Below are 15,369 nucleotides of genomic sequence, written 5' to 3'. Positions count from 1 at the left end.
ACAGCGGGCCATTCCGTGAGAGAAGGGTAAGTAGGAGATATCCGTGATACTAGTGTATGGGGACAGCGGGACATCCCGGGAGAGAAAGGTCTGCAGGAGATATCTGTGATACTAGTGTATGGGGACAGCGGGCCATTCCAAGAGAGAAAGGTAAGCAGGAGATATCTGTGATACTAGTGTATGGGGACAGCGGGCCTTTCCGGGAGAGAAAGGTAAGCAGGAGATATCAGTGATACTAGTGTATGGGGACAGCGGGACATTCCGGGAGTGGAAGGTAAGCAGGAGATATCTGTGATACTAGTGTGTGGGGACAGCGGGCCTTTCCGGGAGAGAAGGGTAAGTAGGAGATATCCGTGATACTAGTGTATGGGGACAGCGGGACATCCCGGGAGAGAAAGGTAAGCAGGAGATATCTGTGATTCTAGTGTATGGGGACAGCGGGACATTCCGGGAGAGAAAGGTAAGCAGGAGATATCTGTGATACTAGTGTATGGGGACATCGGCCATTCGGGGAGAGAAAGGTAAGCTGGAGATATCTGTGATACTAGTGTATGGGGACACCGGGCCATTCCGTGAGAGAAAGGTAAGCAGGAGATATCTATGATACTAGTGTATGGGGACAACGGCCATTCCGGGAGAGGAAGGTAAGCAGGAGATATCTGTGAAACTAGTGTACGAGGACAGCGAGCCATTCCGGGAGAGAAAGGTAAGCAGGAGATATCTGTGATACTAGTGTATGGGGACAGCGGGCCATTCTGGGAAAGAAACGTAAGCAGGAGATATCTGTGATACTAGTGTAAGGGGACAGCGGCCATTCTGGGAAAGAAAGGTAAGCAGGAGATATCTGTGATACTAGTGTATGGGGACAGCGGGACATTCAGGGAGAGGAAGGTAAGCAGGAGATATCTGTGATACTAGTGTATGAGGACAGCGAGCCATTCTGGGAGAGAAAGGTAAGCAGGAGATATCTGTGATACTAGAGTATGGGGACAGTGGCCATTCCGGGAGAGAAAGGTAAGCAGGAGATATCTGTGATACTACTGTATGGGGACAGCTAGCCACATCGGGAGAGATAGGTAAGCAGGAGATATTTGTGATACTAGTGTATGGGGACAGCGGGCCATTCCGGGAGAGAAAGGTAAGCAGGACATATCTGTGATGCTAGTGTATGGGGACAGCGGGCCATTCCGGGAGAGAAAGGTAAGCAGGACATATCTGTGAAACCGGTGTATGGGGACAGCGGCCATTCTGGGAAAGAAAGGTAAGCAGGAGATATCTGTGATACTAGTGTATGGGGACAGCGGGCCATTCCGGGAGAGAAAGGTAAGCAGGAGACATCTGTGAAACTAGTGTATGGGGACAGCGGACATTCTGGGAAAGAAAGGTAAGCAGGAGATATCTGTGATACTAGTGTATGGGGACAGCGGGCCATTCCGGTAGAGAAAGGTAAGCAGGAGATATCTGTGATACTAGTGTATGGGGACAGCGTGCGATTCCGGGAGAGAAAGGTAAGCAGGAGATGTCAGAGATACTAGTGTATGGGGACAGCGGGACATTCCGGGAGAGGAAGGTAAGCAGGAGATATCTGTGATACTAGTGTGTGGGGACAGCGGGCCATTCCGTGAGAGAAGGGTAAGTAGGAGATATCCGTGATACTAGTGTATGGGGACAGCGGGACATCCCGGGAGAGAAAGGTCTGCAGGAGATATCTGTGATACTAGTGTATGGGGACAGCGGGCCATTCCGGGAGAGAAAGGTAAGCAGGAGATATCAGAGATACTAGTGTATGGGGACAGCGGGACATTCCGGGAGAGGAAGGTAAGCAGGAGATATCTGTGATACTAGTGTGTGGGGACAGCGGGCCATTCCGTGAGAGAAGGGTAAGTAGGAGATATCCGTGATACTAGTGTATGGGGACAGCCGGACATCCCGGGAGAGAAAGGTCTGCAGGAGATATCTGTGATAATAGTGTATGGGGACAGCGGGCCATTCCGGGAGAGAAAGGTAAGCAGGAGATATCTGTGATACTAGTGTATGGGGACAGCGGGCCTTTCCGGGAGAGAAAGGTAAGCAGGAGATATCAGTGATACTAGTGTATGGGGACAGCGGGACATTCCGGGAGTGGAAGGTAAGCAGGAGATATCTGTGATACTAGTGTGTGGGGACAGCGGGCCATTCCGGGAGAGAAGGGTAAGTAGGAGATATCCGAGATACTAGTGTATGGGGACAGCGGGACATCCCGGGAGAGAAAGGTAAGCAGGAGATATCTGTGATACTAGTGTATGGGGACAGCGGGACATTCCGGGAGAGAAAGATAAGCAGGAGATATCTGTGATACTAGTGTATGGGGACATCGGCCATTCGGGGAGAGAAAGGTAAGCTGGAGATATCTGTGATAGTAGTGTATGGGGACACCGGGCCATTCCGTGAGAGAAAGGTAAGCAGGAGATATCTATGATACTAGTCTATGGGGACAGCGGCCATTCCGGGAGAGGAAGGTAAGCAGGAGATATCTGTGAAACTAGTTTACGAGGACAGCGAGCCATTCCGGGAGAGAAAGGTAAGCAGGAGATATCTGTGATACTAGTGTATAGGGACAGCGGGCCATTCTGGGAAAGAAAGGTAAGCAGGAGATATCTGTGATACTAGTGTATGGGGACAGCGGCCATTCTGGGAAAGAAAGGTAAGCAGGAGATATCTGTGATACTAGTGTATGGGGACAGCGGGACATTCAGGGAGAGGAAGGTAAGCAGGAGATATCTGTGATACTAGTGTATGAGGACAGCGAGCCATTCTGGGAGAGAAAGGTAAGCAGGAGATATCTGTGATACTAGAGTATGGGGACAGTGGCCATTCCGGGAGAGAAAGGTAAGCAGGAGATATCTGTGATACTACTGTATGGGGACAGCTAGCCACATCGGGAGAGATAGGTAAGCAGGAGATATTTGTGATACTAGTGTATGGGGACAGCGGGCCATTCCGGGAGAGAAAGGTAAGCAGGACATATCTGTGATGCTATTGTATGGGGACAGCGGGCCATTCCGGGAGAGAAAGGTAAGCAGGACATATCTGTGAAACCGGTGTATGGGGACAGCGGCCATTCTGGGAAAGAAAGGTAAGCAGGAGATATCTGTGATACTAGTGTATGGGGACAGCGGGCCATTCCGGGAGAGAAAGGTAAGCAGGAGACATCTGTGAAACTAGTGTATGGGGACAGCGGACATTCTGGGAAAGAAAGGTAAGCAGGAGATATCTGTGATACTAGTGTATGGGGACAGCGGGCCATTCCGGTAGAGAAAGGTAAGCAGGAGATATCTGTGATACTAGTGTATGGGGACAGCGTGCGATTCCGGGAGAGAAAGGTAAGCAGGAGATATCAGAGATACTAGTGTATGGGGACAGCGGGACATTCCGGGAGAGGAAGGTAAGCAGGAGATATCTGTGATACTAGTGTGTGGGGACAGCGGGCCATTCCGTGAGAGAAGGGTAAGTAGGAGATATCCGTGATACTAGTGTATGGGGACAGCGGGACATCCCGGGAGAGAAAGGTCTGCAGGAGATATCTGTGATACTAGTGTATGGGGACTGCGGGCCATTCCGGGAGAGAAAGGTAAGCAGGAGATATCTGTGATACTAGTGTATGGGGACAGCGGGCCTTTCCGGGAGAGAAAGGTAAGCAGGAGATATCAGTGATACTAGTGTATGGGGACAGCGGGACATTCCGGGAGTGGAAGGTAAGCAGGAGATATCTGTGATACTAGTGTGTGGGGACAGCGGGCCATTCCGGGAGAGAAGGGTAAGTAGGAGATATCCGTGATACTAGTGTATGGGGACAGCGGGACATCCCGGGAGAGAAAGGTAAGCAGGAGATATCTGTGATACTAGTGTATGGGGACAGCGGGAAATTCCGGGAGAGAAAGGTAAGCAGGAGATATCTGTGATACTAGTGTATGGGGACATCGGCCATTCGGGGAGAGAAAGGTAAACTGGAGATATCTGTGATACTAGTGTATGGGGACACCGGGCCATTCCGGGAGAGAAAGGTAAGCAGGAGATATCTATGATACTAGTGTATGGGGACAGCGGCCATTCCGGGAGAGGAAGGTAAGCAGGAGATATCTGTGATACTAGTGTATGGGGACAGCAGGCCATTCCAGGAGAGGAAGGTAAGTAGGAGATATCTGTGATACTAGTGTATGGGGAAAGGTGGCCATTCTGGGAGAGAAAGGGAAGCAGGAGATATCTGTGATACTAGTGTATGAGGACAGCGGGCCATTCTGGGAGAGGAAGGTAAGCAGGAGATATCTGTGAAACTAGTGTACGAGGACAGCGAGCCATTCCGGGAGAGAATGGTAAGCAGGAGATATCTATGATACTAGTGTATGGGGACAGCAGCCATTCCGGGAGAGAATGGTAAGCAGGAGATATCTGTGATACTAGTGTATGGGGACAGCTAGCCACAACGGTAAAGAAAGGTAAGCAGGAGATATCTGTGATACTAGTGTATGGGGACAGCGGGCCATTCCGGGAGAGAAAGGTAAGCAGGAGATATTTGTGATACTAGTGTATGGGGACAGCGGGTCTTACCGGGAGAGAAAGGTAAGCAGGTGATATCTGTGATACTAGTGTATGGGGACAGCGGCCATTCCGGGAGAGGAAGGTAAGCAGGAGATATCTGTGATACTAGTGTATAGGGACAGAGGGCCATTCCGGGAGAGGAAGGTAAGCAGGAGATATCTGTGATACTAGTGTATGGGGACAACTGGACATTCCGGTAGAGGAAGGTAAGCAGGAGATATCTGTGATACTAGTGTGTGGGGACAGCGGGCCATTCCGGGAGAGAAAGGTAAGCAGGAGATATCTGTGATACTAGTGTATGGGGACATCGGCCATTCGGGGAGAGAAAGGTAAGCTGGAGATATCTGTGATACTAGTGTATGGGGACAGCGGGCCATTCCGGGAGAGAAAGGTAAGCAGGAGATATTTGTGATACTAGTGTATGGGGACAGCGGGTCTTACCGGGAGAGAAAGGTAAGCAGGTGATATCTGTGATACTAGTGTATGGGGACAGCGGCCATTCCGGGAGAGGAAGGTAAGCAGGAGATATCTGTGATACTAGTGTATAGGGACAGAGGGCCATTCCGGGAGAGGAAGGTAAGCAGGAGATATCTGTGATACTAGTGTATGGGGACAACTGGACATTCCGGTAGAGGAAGGTAAGCAGGAGATATCTGTGATACTAGTGTGTGGGGACAGCGGGCCATTCCGGGAGAGAAAGGTAAGCAGGAGATATCTGTGATACTAGTGTATGGGGACATCGGCCATTCGGGGAGAGAAAGGTAAGCTGGAGATATCTGTGATACTAGTGTATGGGGACAGCGGGCCATTCCGGGAGAGAAAGGTAAGCAGGAGATATCTATGATTCTAGTGTATGTGGACAGCGGCCATTCCGGGAGAGGAAGGTAAGCAGGAGATATCTGTGATACTAGTGTATGGGGACAGCAGGCCATTCTCGGAGAGGAAGGTAAGTAGGAGATATCTGTGATACTAGTGTATGGGGAAAGGTGGCCATTCTGGGAGAGAAAGGGAAGCAGGAAATATCTGTGATACTAGTATATGAGGACAGCGGGCCATACTGGGAGAGGAAGGTAAGCAGGAGATATCTGTGAAACTAGTGTACGAGGACAGCGAGCCATTCCGGGAGAGAAAGGTAAGCAGGAGATATCTGTGATACTAGTGTATGGGGACAGCGGGCCATTCTGGGAAAGAAAGGTAAGCAGGAGATATCTGTGATACTAGTGTATGGGGACAGCGGCCATTCTGGGAAAGAAAGGTAATCAGGAGATATCTGTGATACTAGTGTATGGGGACAGCGGGACATTCAGGGAGAGGAAGGGAAGCAGGAGATATCTGTGATACTAGTGTATGAGGACAGCGAGCCATTCTGGGAGAGAAAGGTAAGCAGGAGATATCTGTGATACTAGAGTATGGGGACAGTGGCCATTCCGGGAGAGAAAGGTAAGCAGGAGATATCTGTGATACTACTGTATGGGGACAGCTAGCCACATCGGGAGAGATAGGTAAGCAGGAGATATTTGTGATACTAGTGTATGGGGACAGCGGGCCATTCCGGGAGAGAAAGGTAAGCAGGACATATCTGTGATGCTAGTGTATGGGGACAGCGGGCCATTCCGGGAGAGAAAGGTAAGCAGGACATATCTGTGAAACCGGTGTATGGGGACAGCGGCCATTCTGGGAAAGAAAGGTAAGCAGGAGATATCTGTGATACTAGTGTATGGGGACAGCGGGCCATTCCGGGAGAGAAAGGTAAGCAGGAGACATCTGTGAAACTAGTGTATGGGGACAGCGGACATTCTGGGAAAGAAAGGTAAGCAGGAGATATCTGTGATACTAGTGTATGGGGACAGCGGGCCATTCCGGTAGAGAAAGGTAAGCAGGAGATATCTGTGATACTAGTGTATGGGGACAGCGTGCGATTCCGGGAGAGAAAGGTAAGCAGGAGATGTCAGAGATACTAGTGTATGGGGACAGCGGGACATTCCGGGAGAGGAAGGTAAGCAGGAGATATCTGTGATACTAGTGTGTGGGGACAGCGGGCCATTCCGTGAGAGAAGGGTAAGTAGGAGATATCCGTGATACTAGTGTATGGGGACAGCGGGACATCCCGGGAGAGAAAGGTCTGCAGGAGATATCTGTGATACTAGTGTATGGGGACAGCGGGCCATTCCGGGAGAGAAAGGTAAGCAGGAGATATCAGAGATACTAGTGTATGGGGACAGCGGGACATTCCGGGAGAGGAAGGTAAGCAGGAGATATCTGTGATACTAGTGTGTGGGGACAGCGGGCCATTCCGTGAGAGAAGGGTAAGTAGGAGATATCCGTGATACTAGTGTATGGGGACAGCCGGACATCCCGGGAGAGAAAGGTCTGCAGGAGATATCTGTGATACTAGTGTATGGGGACAGCGGGCCATTCCGGGAGAGAAAGGTAAGCAGGAGATATCTGTGATACTAGTGTATGGGGACAGCGGGCCTTTCCGGGAGAGAAAGGTAAGCAGGAGATATCAGTGATACTAGTGTATGGGGACAGCGGGACATTCCGGGAGTGGAAGGTAAGCAGGAGATATCTGTGATACTAGTGTGTGGGGACAGCGGGCCATTCCGGGAGAGAAGGGTAAGTAGGAGATATCCGTGATACTAGTGTATGGGGACAGCGGGACATCCCGGGAGAGAAAGGTAAGCAGGAGATATCTGTGATACTAGTGTATGGGGACAGCGGGACATTCCGGGAGAGAAAGATAAGCAGGAGATATCTGTGATACTAGTGTATGGGGACATCGGCCATTCGGGGAGAGAAAGGTAAGCTGGAGATATCTGTGATACTAGTGTATGGGGACACCGGGCCATTCCGTGAGAGAAAGGTAAGCAGGAGATATCTATGATACTAGTGTATGGGGACAGCGGCCATTCCGGGAGAGGAAGGTAAGCAGGAGATATCTGTGAAACTAGTGTACGAGGACAGCGAGCCATTCCGGGAGAGAAAGGTAAGCAGGAGATATCTGTGATACTAGTGTATGGGGACAGCGGGCCATTCTGGGAAAGAAAGGTAAGCAGGAGATATCTGTGATACTAGTGTATGGGGACAGCGGCCATTCTGGGAAAGAAAGGTAAGCAGGAGATATCTGTGATACTAGTGTATGGGGACAGCGGGACATTCAGGGAGAGGAAGGTAAGCAGGAGATATCTGTGATACTAGTGTATGAGGACAGCGAGCCATTCTGGGAGAGAAAGGTAAGCAGGAGATATCTGTGATACTAGAGTATGGGGACAGTGGCCATTCCGGGAGAGAAAGGTAAGCAGGAGATATCTGTGATACTACTGTATGGGGACAGCTAGCCACATCGGGAGAGATAGGTAAGCAGGAGATATTTGTGATACTAGTGTATGGGGACAGCGGGCCATTCCGGGAGAGAAAGGTAAGCAGGACATATCTGTGATGCTATTGTATGGGGACAGCGGGCCATTCCGGGAGAGAAAGGTAAGCAGGACATATCTGTGAAACCGGTGTATGGGGACAGCGGCCATTCTGGGAAAGAAAGGTAAGCAGGAGATATCTGTGATACTAGTGTATGGGGACAGCGGGCCATTCCGGGAGAGAAAGGTAAGCAGGAGACATCTGTGAAACTAGTGTATGGGGACAGCGGACATTCTGGGAAAGAAAGGTAAGCAGGAGATATCTGTGATACTAGTGTATGGGGACAGCGGGCCATTCCGGTAGAGAAAGGTAAGCAGGAGATATCTGTGATACTAGTGTATGGGGACAGCGTGCGATTCCGGGAGAGAAAGGTAAGCAGGAGATATCAGAGATACTAGTGTATGGGGACAGCGGGACATTCCGGGAGAGGAAGGTAAGCAGGAGATATCTGTGATACTAGTGTGTGGGGACAGCGGGCCATTCCGTGAGAGAAGGGTAAGTAGGAGATATCCGTGATACTAGTGTATGGGGACAGCGGGCCATTCCGGGAGAGAAAGGTAAGCAGGAGATATCTGTGATACTAGTGTATGGGGACAGCGGGCCTTTCCGGGAGAGAAAGGTAAGCAGGAGATATCAGTGATACTAGTGTATGGGGACAGCGGGACATTCCGGGAGTGGAAGGTAAGCAGGAGATATCTGTGATACTAGTGTGTGGGGACAGCGGGCCATTCCGGGAGAGAAGGGTAAGTAGGAGATATCCGTGATACTAGTGTATGGGGACAGCGGGACATCCCGGGAGAGAAAGGTAAGCAGGAGATATCTGTGATACTAGTGTATGGGGACAGCGGGAAATTCCGGGAGAGAAAGGTAAGCAGGAGATATCTGTGATACTAGTGTATGGGGACATCGGCCATTCGGGGGAGAGAAAGGTAAGCTGGAGATATCTGTGATACTAGTGTATGGGGACACCGGGCCATTCCGGGAGAGAAAGGTAAGCAGGAGATATCTATGATACTAGTGTATGGGGACAGCGGCCATTCCGGGAGAGGAAGGTAAGCAGGAGATATCTGTGATACTAGTGTATGGGGACAGCAGGCCATTCCGGGAGAGGAAGGTAAGTAGGAGATATCTGTGATACTAGTGTATGGGGAAAGGTGGCCATTCTGGGAGAGAAAGGGAAGCAGGAGATATCTGTGATACTAGTGTATGAGGACAGCGGGCCATTCTGGGAGAGGAAGGTAAGCAGGAGATATCTGTGAAACTAGTGTACGAGGACAGCGAGCCATTCCGGGAGAGAATGGTAAGCAGGAGATATCTATGATACTAGTGTATGGGGACAGCAGCCATTCCGGGAGAGAATGGTAAGCAGGAGATATCTGTGATACTAGTGTATGGGGACAGCTAGCCACAACGGGAAAGAAAGGTAAGCAGGAGATATCTGTGATACTAGTGTATGGGGACAGCGGGCCATTCCGGGAGAGAAAGGTAAGCAGGAGATATTTGTGATACTAGTGTATGGGGACAGCGGGTCTTACCGGGAGAGAAAGGTAAGCAGGTGATATCTGTGATACTAGTGTATGGGGACAGCGGCCATTCCGGGAGAGGAAGGTAAGCAGGAGATATCTGTGATACTAGTGTATAGGGACAGAGGGCCATTCCGGGAGAGGAAGGTAAGCAGGAGATATCTGTGATACTAGTGTATGGGGACAACTGGACATTCCGGTAGAGGAAGGTAAGCAGGAGATATCTGTGATACTAGTGTGTGGGGACAGCGGGCCATTCCGGGAGAGAAAGGTAAGCAGGAGATATCTGTGATACTAGTGTATGGGGACATCGGCCATTCGGGGAGAGAAAGGTAAGCTGGAGATATCTGTGATACTAGTGTATGGGGACAGCGGGCCATTCCGGGAGAGAAAGTTAAGCAGGAGATATCTATGATACTAGTGTATGTGGACAGCGGCCATTCCGGGAGAGGAAGGTAAGCAGGAGATATCTGTGATACTAGTGTATGGGGACAGCAGGCCATTCCGGGAGAGGAAGGTAAGTAGGAGATATCTGTGATACTAGTGTATGGGGAAAGGTGGCCATTCTGGGAGAGAAAGGGAAGCAGGAGATATCTGTGATACTAGTAAATGAGGACAGCGGGCCATTCTGGGAGAGGAAGGTAAGCAGGAGATATCTGTGAAACTAGTGTACGAGGACAGCGAGCCATTCCGGGAGAGAAAGGTAAGCAGGAGATATCTGTGATACTAGTGTATGGGGACAGCGGGCCATTCTGGGAAAGAAAGGTAAGCAGGAGATATCTGTGATACTAGTGTATGGGGACAGCGGCCATTCTGGGAAAGAAAGGTAAGCAGGAGATATCTGTGATACTAGTGTATGGGGACAGCGGGACATTCAGGGAGAGGAAGGGAAGCAGGAGATATCTGTGATACTAGTGTATGAGGACAGCGAGCCATTCTGGGAGAGAAAGGTAAGCAGGAGATATCTGTGATACTAGAGTATGGGGACAGTGGCCATTCCGGGAGAGAAAGGTAAGCAGGAGATATCTGTGATACTACTGTATGGGGACAGCTAGCCACATCGGGAGAGATAGGTAAGCAGGAGATATTTGTGATACTAGTGTATGGGGACAGCGGGCCATTCCGGGAGAGAAAGGTAAGCAGGACATATCTGTGATGCTAGTGTATGGGGACAGCGGGCCATTCCGGGAGAGAAAGGTAAGCAGGACATGTCTGTGAAACCGGTGTATGGGGACAGCGGCCATTCTGGGAAAGAAAGGTAAGCAGGAGATATCTGTGATACTAGTGTATGGGGACAGCGGGCCATTCCGGGAGAGAAAGGTAAGCAGGAGACATCTGTGAAACTAGTGTATGGGGACAGCGGACATTCTGGGAAAGAAAGGTAAGCAGGAGATATCTGTGATACTAGTGTATGGGGACAGCGGGCCATTCCGGTAGAGAAAGGTAAGCAGGAGATATCTGTGATACTAGTGTATGGGGACAGCGTGCGATTCCGGGAGAGAAAGGTAAGCAGGAGATATCAGAGATACTAGTGTATGGGGACAGCGGGACATTCCGGGAGAGGAAGGTAAGCAGGAGATATCTGTGATACTAGTGTGTGGGGACAGCGGGCCATTCCGTGAGAGAAGGGTAAGTAGGAGATATCCGTGATACTAGTGTATGGGGACAGCGGGACATCCCGGGAGAGAAAGGTCTGCAGGAGATATCTGTGATACTAGTGTATGGGGACAGCGGGCCATTCCGGGAGAGAAAGGTAAGCAGGAGATATCTGTGATACTAGTGTATGGGGACAGCGGGCCTTTCCGGGAGAGAAAGGTAAGCAGGAGATATCAGTGATACTAGTGTATGGGGACAGCGGGACATTCCGGGAGTGGAAGGTAAGCAGGAGATATCTGTGATACTAGTGTGTGTGGACAGCGGGCCATTCCGGGAGAGAAGGGTAAGTAGGAGATATCCGTGATACTAGTGTATGGGGACAGCGGGACATCCCGGGAGAGAAAGGTAAGCAGGAGATATCTGTGATTCTAGTGTATGGGGACAGCGGGACATTCCGGGAGAGAAAGGTAAGCAGGAGATATCTGTGATACTAGTGTATGGGGACATCGGCCATTCGGGGAGAGAAAGGTAAGCTGGAGATATCTGTGATACTAGTGTATGGGGACACCGGGCCATTCCGTGAGAGAAAGGTAAGCAGGAGATATCTATGATACTAGTGTATGGGGACAAAGGCCATTCCGGGAGAGGAAGGTAAGCAGGAGATATCTGTGAAACTAGTGTACGAGGACAGCGAGCCATTCCGGGAGAGAAAGGTAAGCAGGAGATATCTGTGATACTAGTGTATGGGGACAGCGGGCCATTCTGGGAAAGAAAGGTAAGCAGGAGATATCTGTGATACTAGTGTATGGGGACAGCGGCCATTCTGGGAAAGAAAGGTAAGCAGGAGATATCTGTGATACTAGTGTATGGGGACAGCGGGACATTCAGGGAGAGGAAGGTAAGCAGGAGATATCTGTGATACTAGTGTATGAGGACAGCGAGCCATTCTGGGAGAGAAAGGTAAGCAGGAGATATCTGTGATACTAGAGTATGGGGACAGTGGCCATTCCGGGAGAGAAAGGTAAGCAGGAGATATCTGTGATACTACTGTATGGGGACAGCTAGCCACATCGGGAGAGATAGGTAAGCAGGAGATATTTGTGATACTAGTGTATGGGGACAGCGGGCCATTCCGGGAGAGAAAGGTAAGCAGGACATATCTGTGATGCTAGTGTATGGGGACAGCGGGCCATTCCGGGAGAGAAAGGTAAGCAGGACATATCTGTGAAACCGGTGTATGGGGACAGCGGCCATTCTGGGAAAGAAAGGTAAGCAGGAGATATCTGTGATACTAGTGTATGGGGACAGCAGGCCATTCCGGGAGAGAAAGGTAAGCAGGAGACATCTGTGAAACTAGTGTATGGGGACAGCGGACATTCTGGGAAAGAAAGGTAAGCAGGAGATATCTGTGATACTAGTGTATGGGGACAGCGGGCCATTCCGGTAGAGAAAGGTAAGCAGGAGATATCTGTGATACTAGTGTATGGGGACAGCGTGCGATTCCGGGAGAGAAAGGTAAGCAGGAGATGTCAGAGATACTAGTGTATGGGGACAGCGGGACATTCCGGGAGAGGAAGGTAAGCAGGAGATATCTGTGATACTAGTGTGTGGGGACAGTGGGCCATTCCGTGAGAGAAGGGTAAGTAGGAGATATCCGTGATACTAGTGTATGGGGACAGCGGGACATCCGGGAGAGAAAGGTCTGCAGGAGATATCTGTGATACTAGTGTATGGGGACAGCGGGCCATTCCGGGAGAGAAAGGTAAGCAGGAGATATCAGAGATACTAGTGTATGGGGACAGCGGGACATTCCGGGAGAGGAAGGTAAGCAGGAGATATCTGTGATACTAGTGTGTGGGGACAGCGGGCCATTCCGTGAGAGAAGGGTAAGTAGGAGATATCCGTGATACTAGTGTATGGGGACAGCCGGACATCCCGGGAGAGAAAGGTCTGCAGGAGATATCTGTGATACTAGTGTATGGGGACAGCGGGCCATTCCGGGAGAGAAAGGTAAGCAGGAGATATCTGTGATACTAGTGTATGGGGACAGCGGGGCCTTTCCGGGAGAGAAAGGTAAGCAGGAGATATCAGTGATACTAGTGTATGGGGGACAGCGGGACATTCCGGGAGTGGAAGGTAAGCAGGAGATATCTGTGATACTAGTGTGTGGGGACAGGCGGGCCATTCCGGGAGAGAAGGGTAAGTAGGAGATATCCGTGATACTAGTGTATGGGGACAGCGGGACATCCCGGGAGAGAAAGGTAAGCAGGAGATATCTGTGATACTAGTGTATGGGGACAGCGGGACATTCCGGGAGAGAAAGATAAGCAGGAGATATCTGTGATACTAGTGTATGGGGACATCGGCCATTCGGGGAGAGAAAGGTAAGCTGGAGATATCTGTGATACTAGTGTATGGGGACACCGGGGCCATTCCGTGAGAGAAAGGTAAGCAGGAGATATCTATGATACTAGTGTATGGGGACAGCGGCCATTCCGGGAGAGGAAGGTAAGCAGGAGATATCTGTGAAACTAGTGTACGAGGACAGCGAGCCATTCCGGGAGAGAAAGGTAAGCAGGAGATATCTGTGATACTAGTGTATGGGGACAGCGGGCCATTCTGGGAAAGAAAGGTAAGCAGGAGATATCTGTGATACTAGTGTATGGGGACAGCAGCCATTCTGGGAAAGAAAGGTAAGCAGGAGATATCTGTGATACTAGTGTATGGGGACAGCGGGACATTCAGGGAGAGGAAGGTAAGCAGGAGATATCTGTGATACTAGTGTATGAGGACAGCGAGCCATTCTGGGAGAGAAAGGTAAGCAGGAGTTATCTGTGATACTAGAGTATGGGGGACAGTGGCTATTCCGGGAGAGAAAGGTAAGCAGGAGATATCTGTGATACTACTGTATGGGGACAGCTAGCCACATCGGGAGAGATAGGTAAGCAGGAGATATTTGTGATACTAGTGTATGGGGACAGCGGGCCATTCCGGGAGAGAAAGGTAAGCAGGACATATCTGTGATGCTATTGTATGGGGACAGCGGGCCATTCCGGGAGAGAAAGGTAAGCAGGACATATCTGTGAAACGGTGTATGGGGACAGCGGCCATTCTGGGAAAGAAAGGTAAGCAGGAGATATCTGTGATACTAGTGTATGGGGACAGCGGGCCATTCCGGTAGAGAAAGGTAAGCAGGAGATATCTGTGATACTAGTGTATGGGGGACAGCGTGCGATTCCGGGAGAGAAAGGTAAGCAGGAGATATCAGAGATACTAGTGTATGGGGACAGCGGGACATTCCGGGAGAGGAAGGTAAGCAGGAGATATCTGTGATACTAGTGTATGGGGACAGCGGGACATTCCGGGTGAGAAAGGTAAGCAGGAGATATCTGTGATACTAGTGTATGGGGACATCGGCCATTCGGGGAGAGAAAGGTAAGCTGGAGATATCTGTGATACTAGTGTATGGGGACAGCGGGCCATTCCGGGAGAGAAAGGTAAGCAGGAGATATCTATGATTACTAGTGTATGGGGACAGCGGCCATTCCGGGAGAGGAAGGTTAGCAGGAGATATCTGTGATACTAGTGTATGGGGACAGCAGGCCATTCCGGGAGAGGAAGGTAAGTAGGAGATATCTGTGATACTAGTGTATGGGGAAAGGTGGCTATTCTGGGAGAGAAAGGGAAGCAGGAGATATCTGTGATACTAGTGTATGAGGACAGCGGGCCATTCTGGGAGAGGAAGGTAAGCAGGAGATATCTGTGAAACTAGTGTACGAGGACAGCGAGCCATTCCGGGAGAGAAAGGTAAGCAGGAGATATCTGTGATACTAGTGTATGGGGACAGCAGCCATTCCGGGGAGAGAATGGTAAGCAGGAGATATCTGTGATACTAGTGTATGGGGACAGCGGGCCATTCCGGGAGAGAAAGGTAAGCAGGTGATATCTGTGATACTAGTGTATGGGGAGAGCGGGTCTTTCCGGGAGAGGAAGGTAAGCAGGAGATATCTGTGATACTAGTGTATGGGGACAGCAGGCCATTCCTGGAGAGGAAGGTAAGCAGGAGATATCTGTGATACTAGTGTATGGGGAAAGATGGCCATTCTGGGAGAGAAAGGGAAGCAGGAGGTATCTGTGATACTAGTGTATGAGAACAGCGGGCCATTCTGGGAGAGGAAGGTAAGCAGGAGTTATCTGTGAAACTAGTGTACGAGGACAGCGAGCCATTCCGGGAGAGAAAGGTAAGCAGGAGATA

The sequence above is a fragment of the Taudactylus pleione genome, unplaced genomic scaffold, assembly GCF_031769625.1.
Source record: "Taudactylus pleione unplaced genomic scaffold, aTauple2 ptg001579l, whole genome shotgun sequence".
Taxonomy (NCBI): Eukaryota; Metazoa; Chordata; class Amphibia; order Anura; family Myobatrachidae; genus Taudactylus; species Taudactylus pleione.
The sequence above is the reverse complement of the archived record's forward strand: the minus strand, read 5'-3'. Positions refer to the sequence as shown.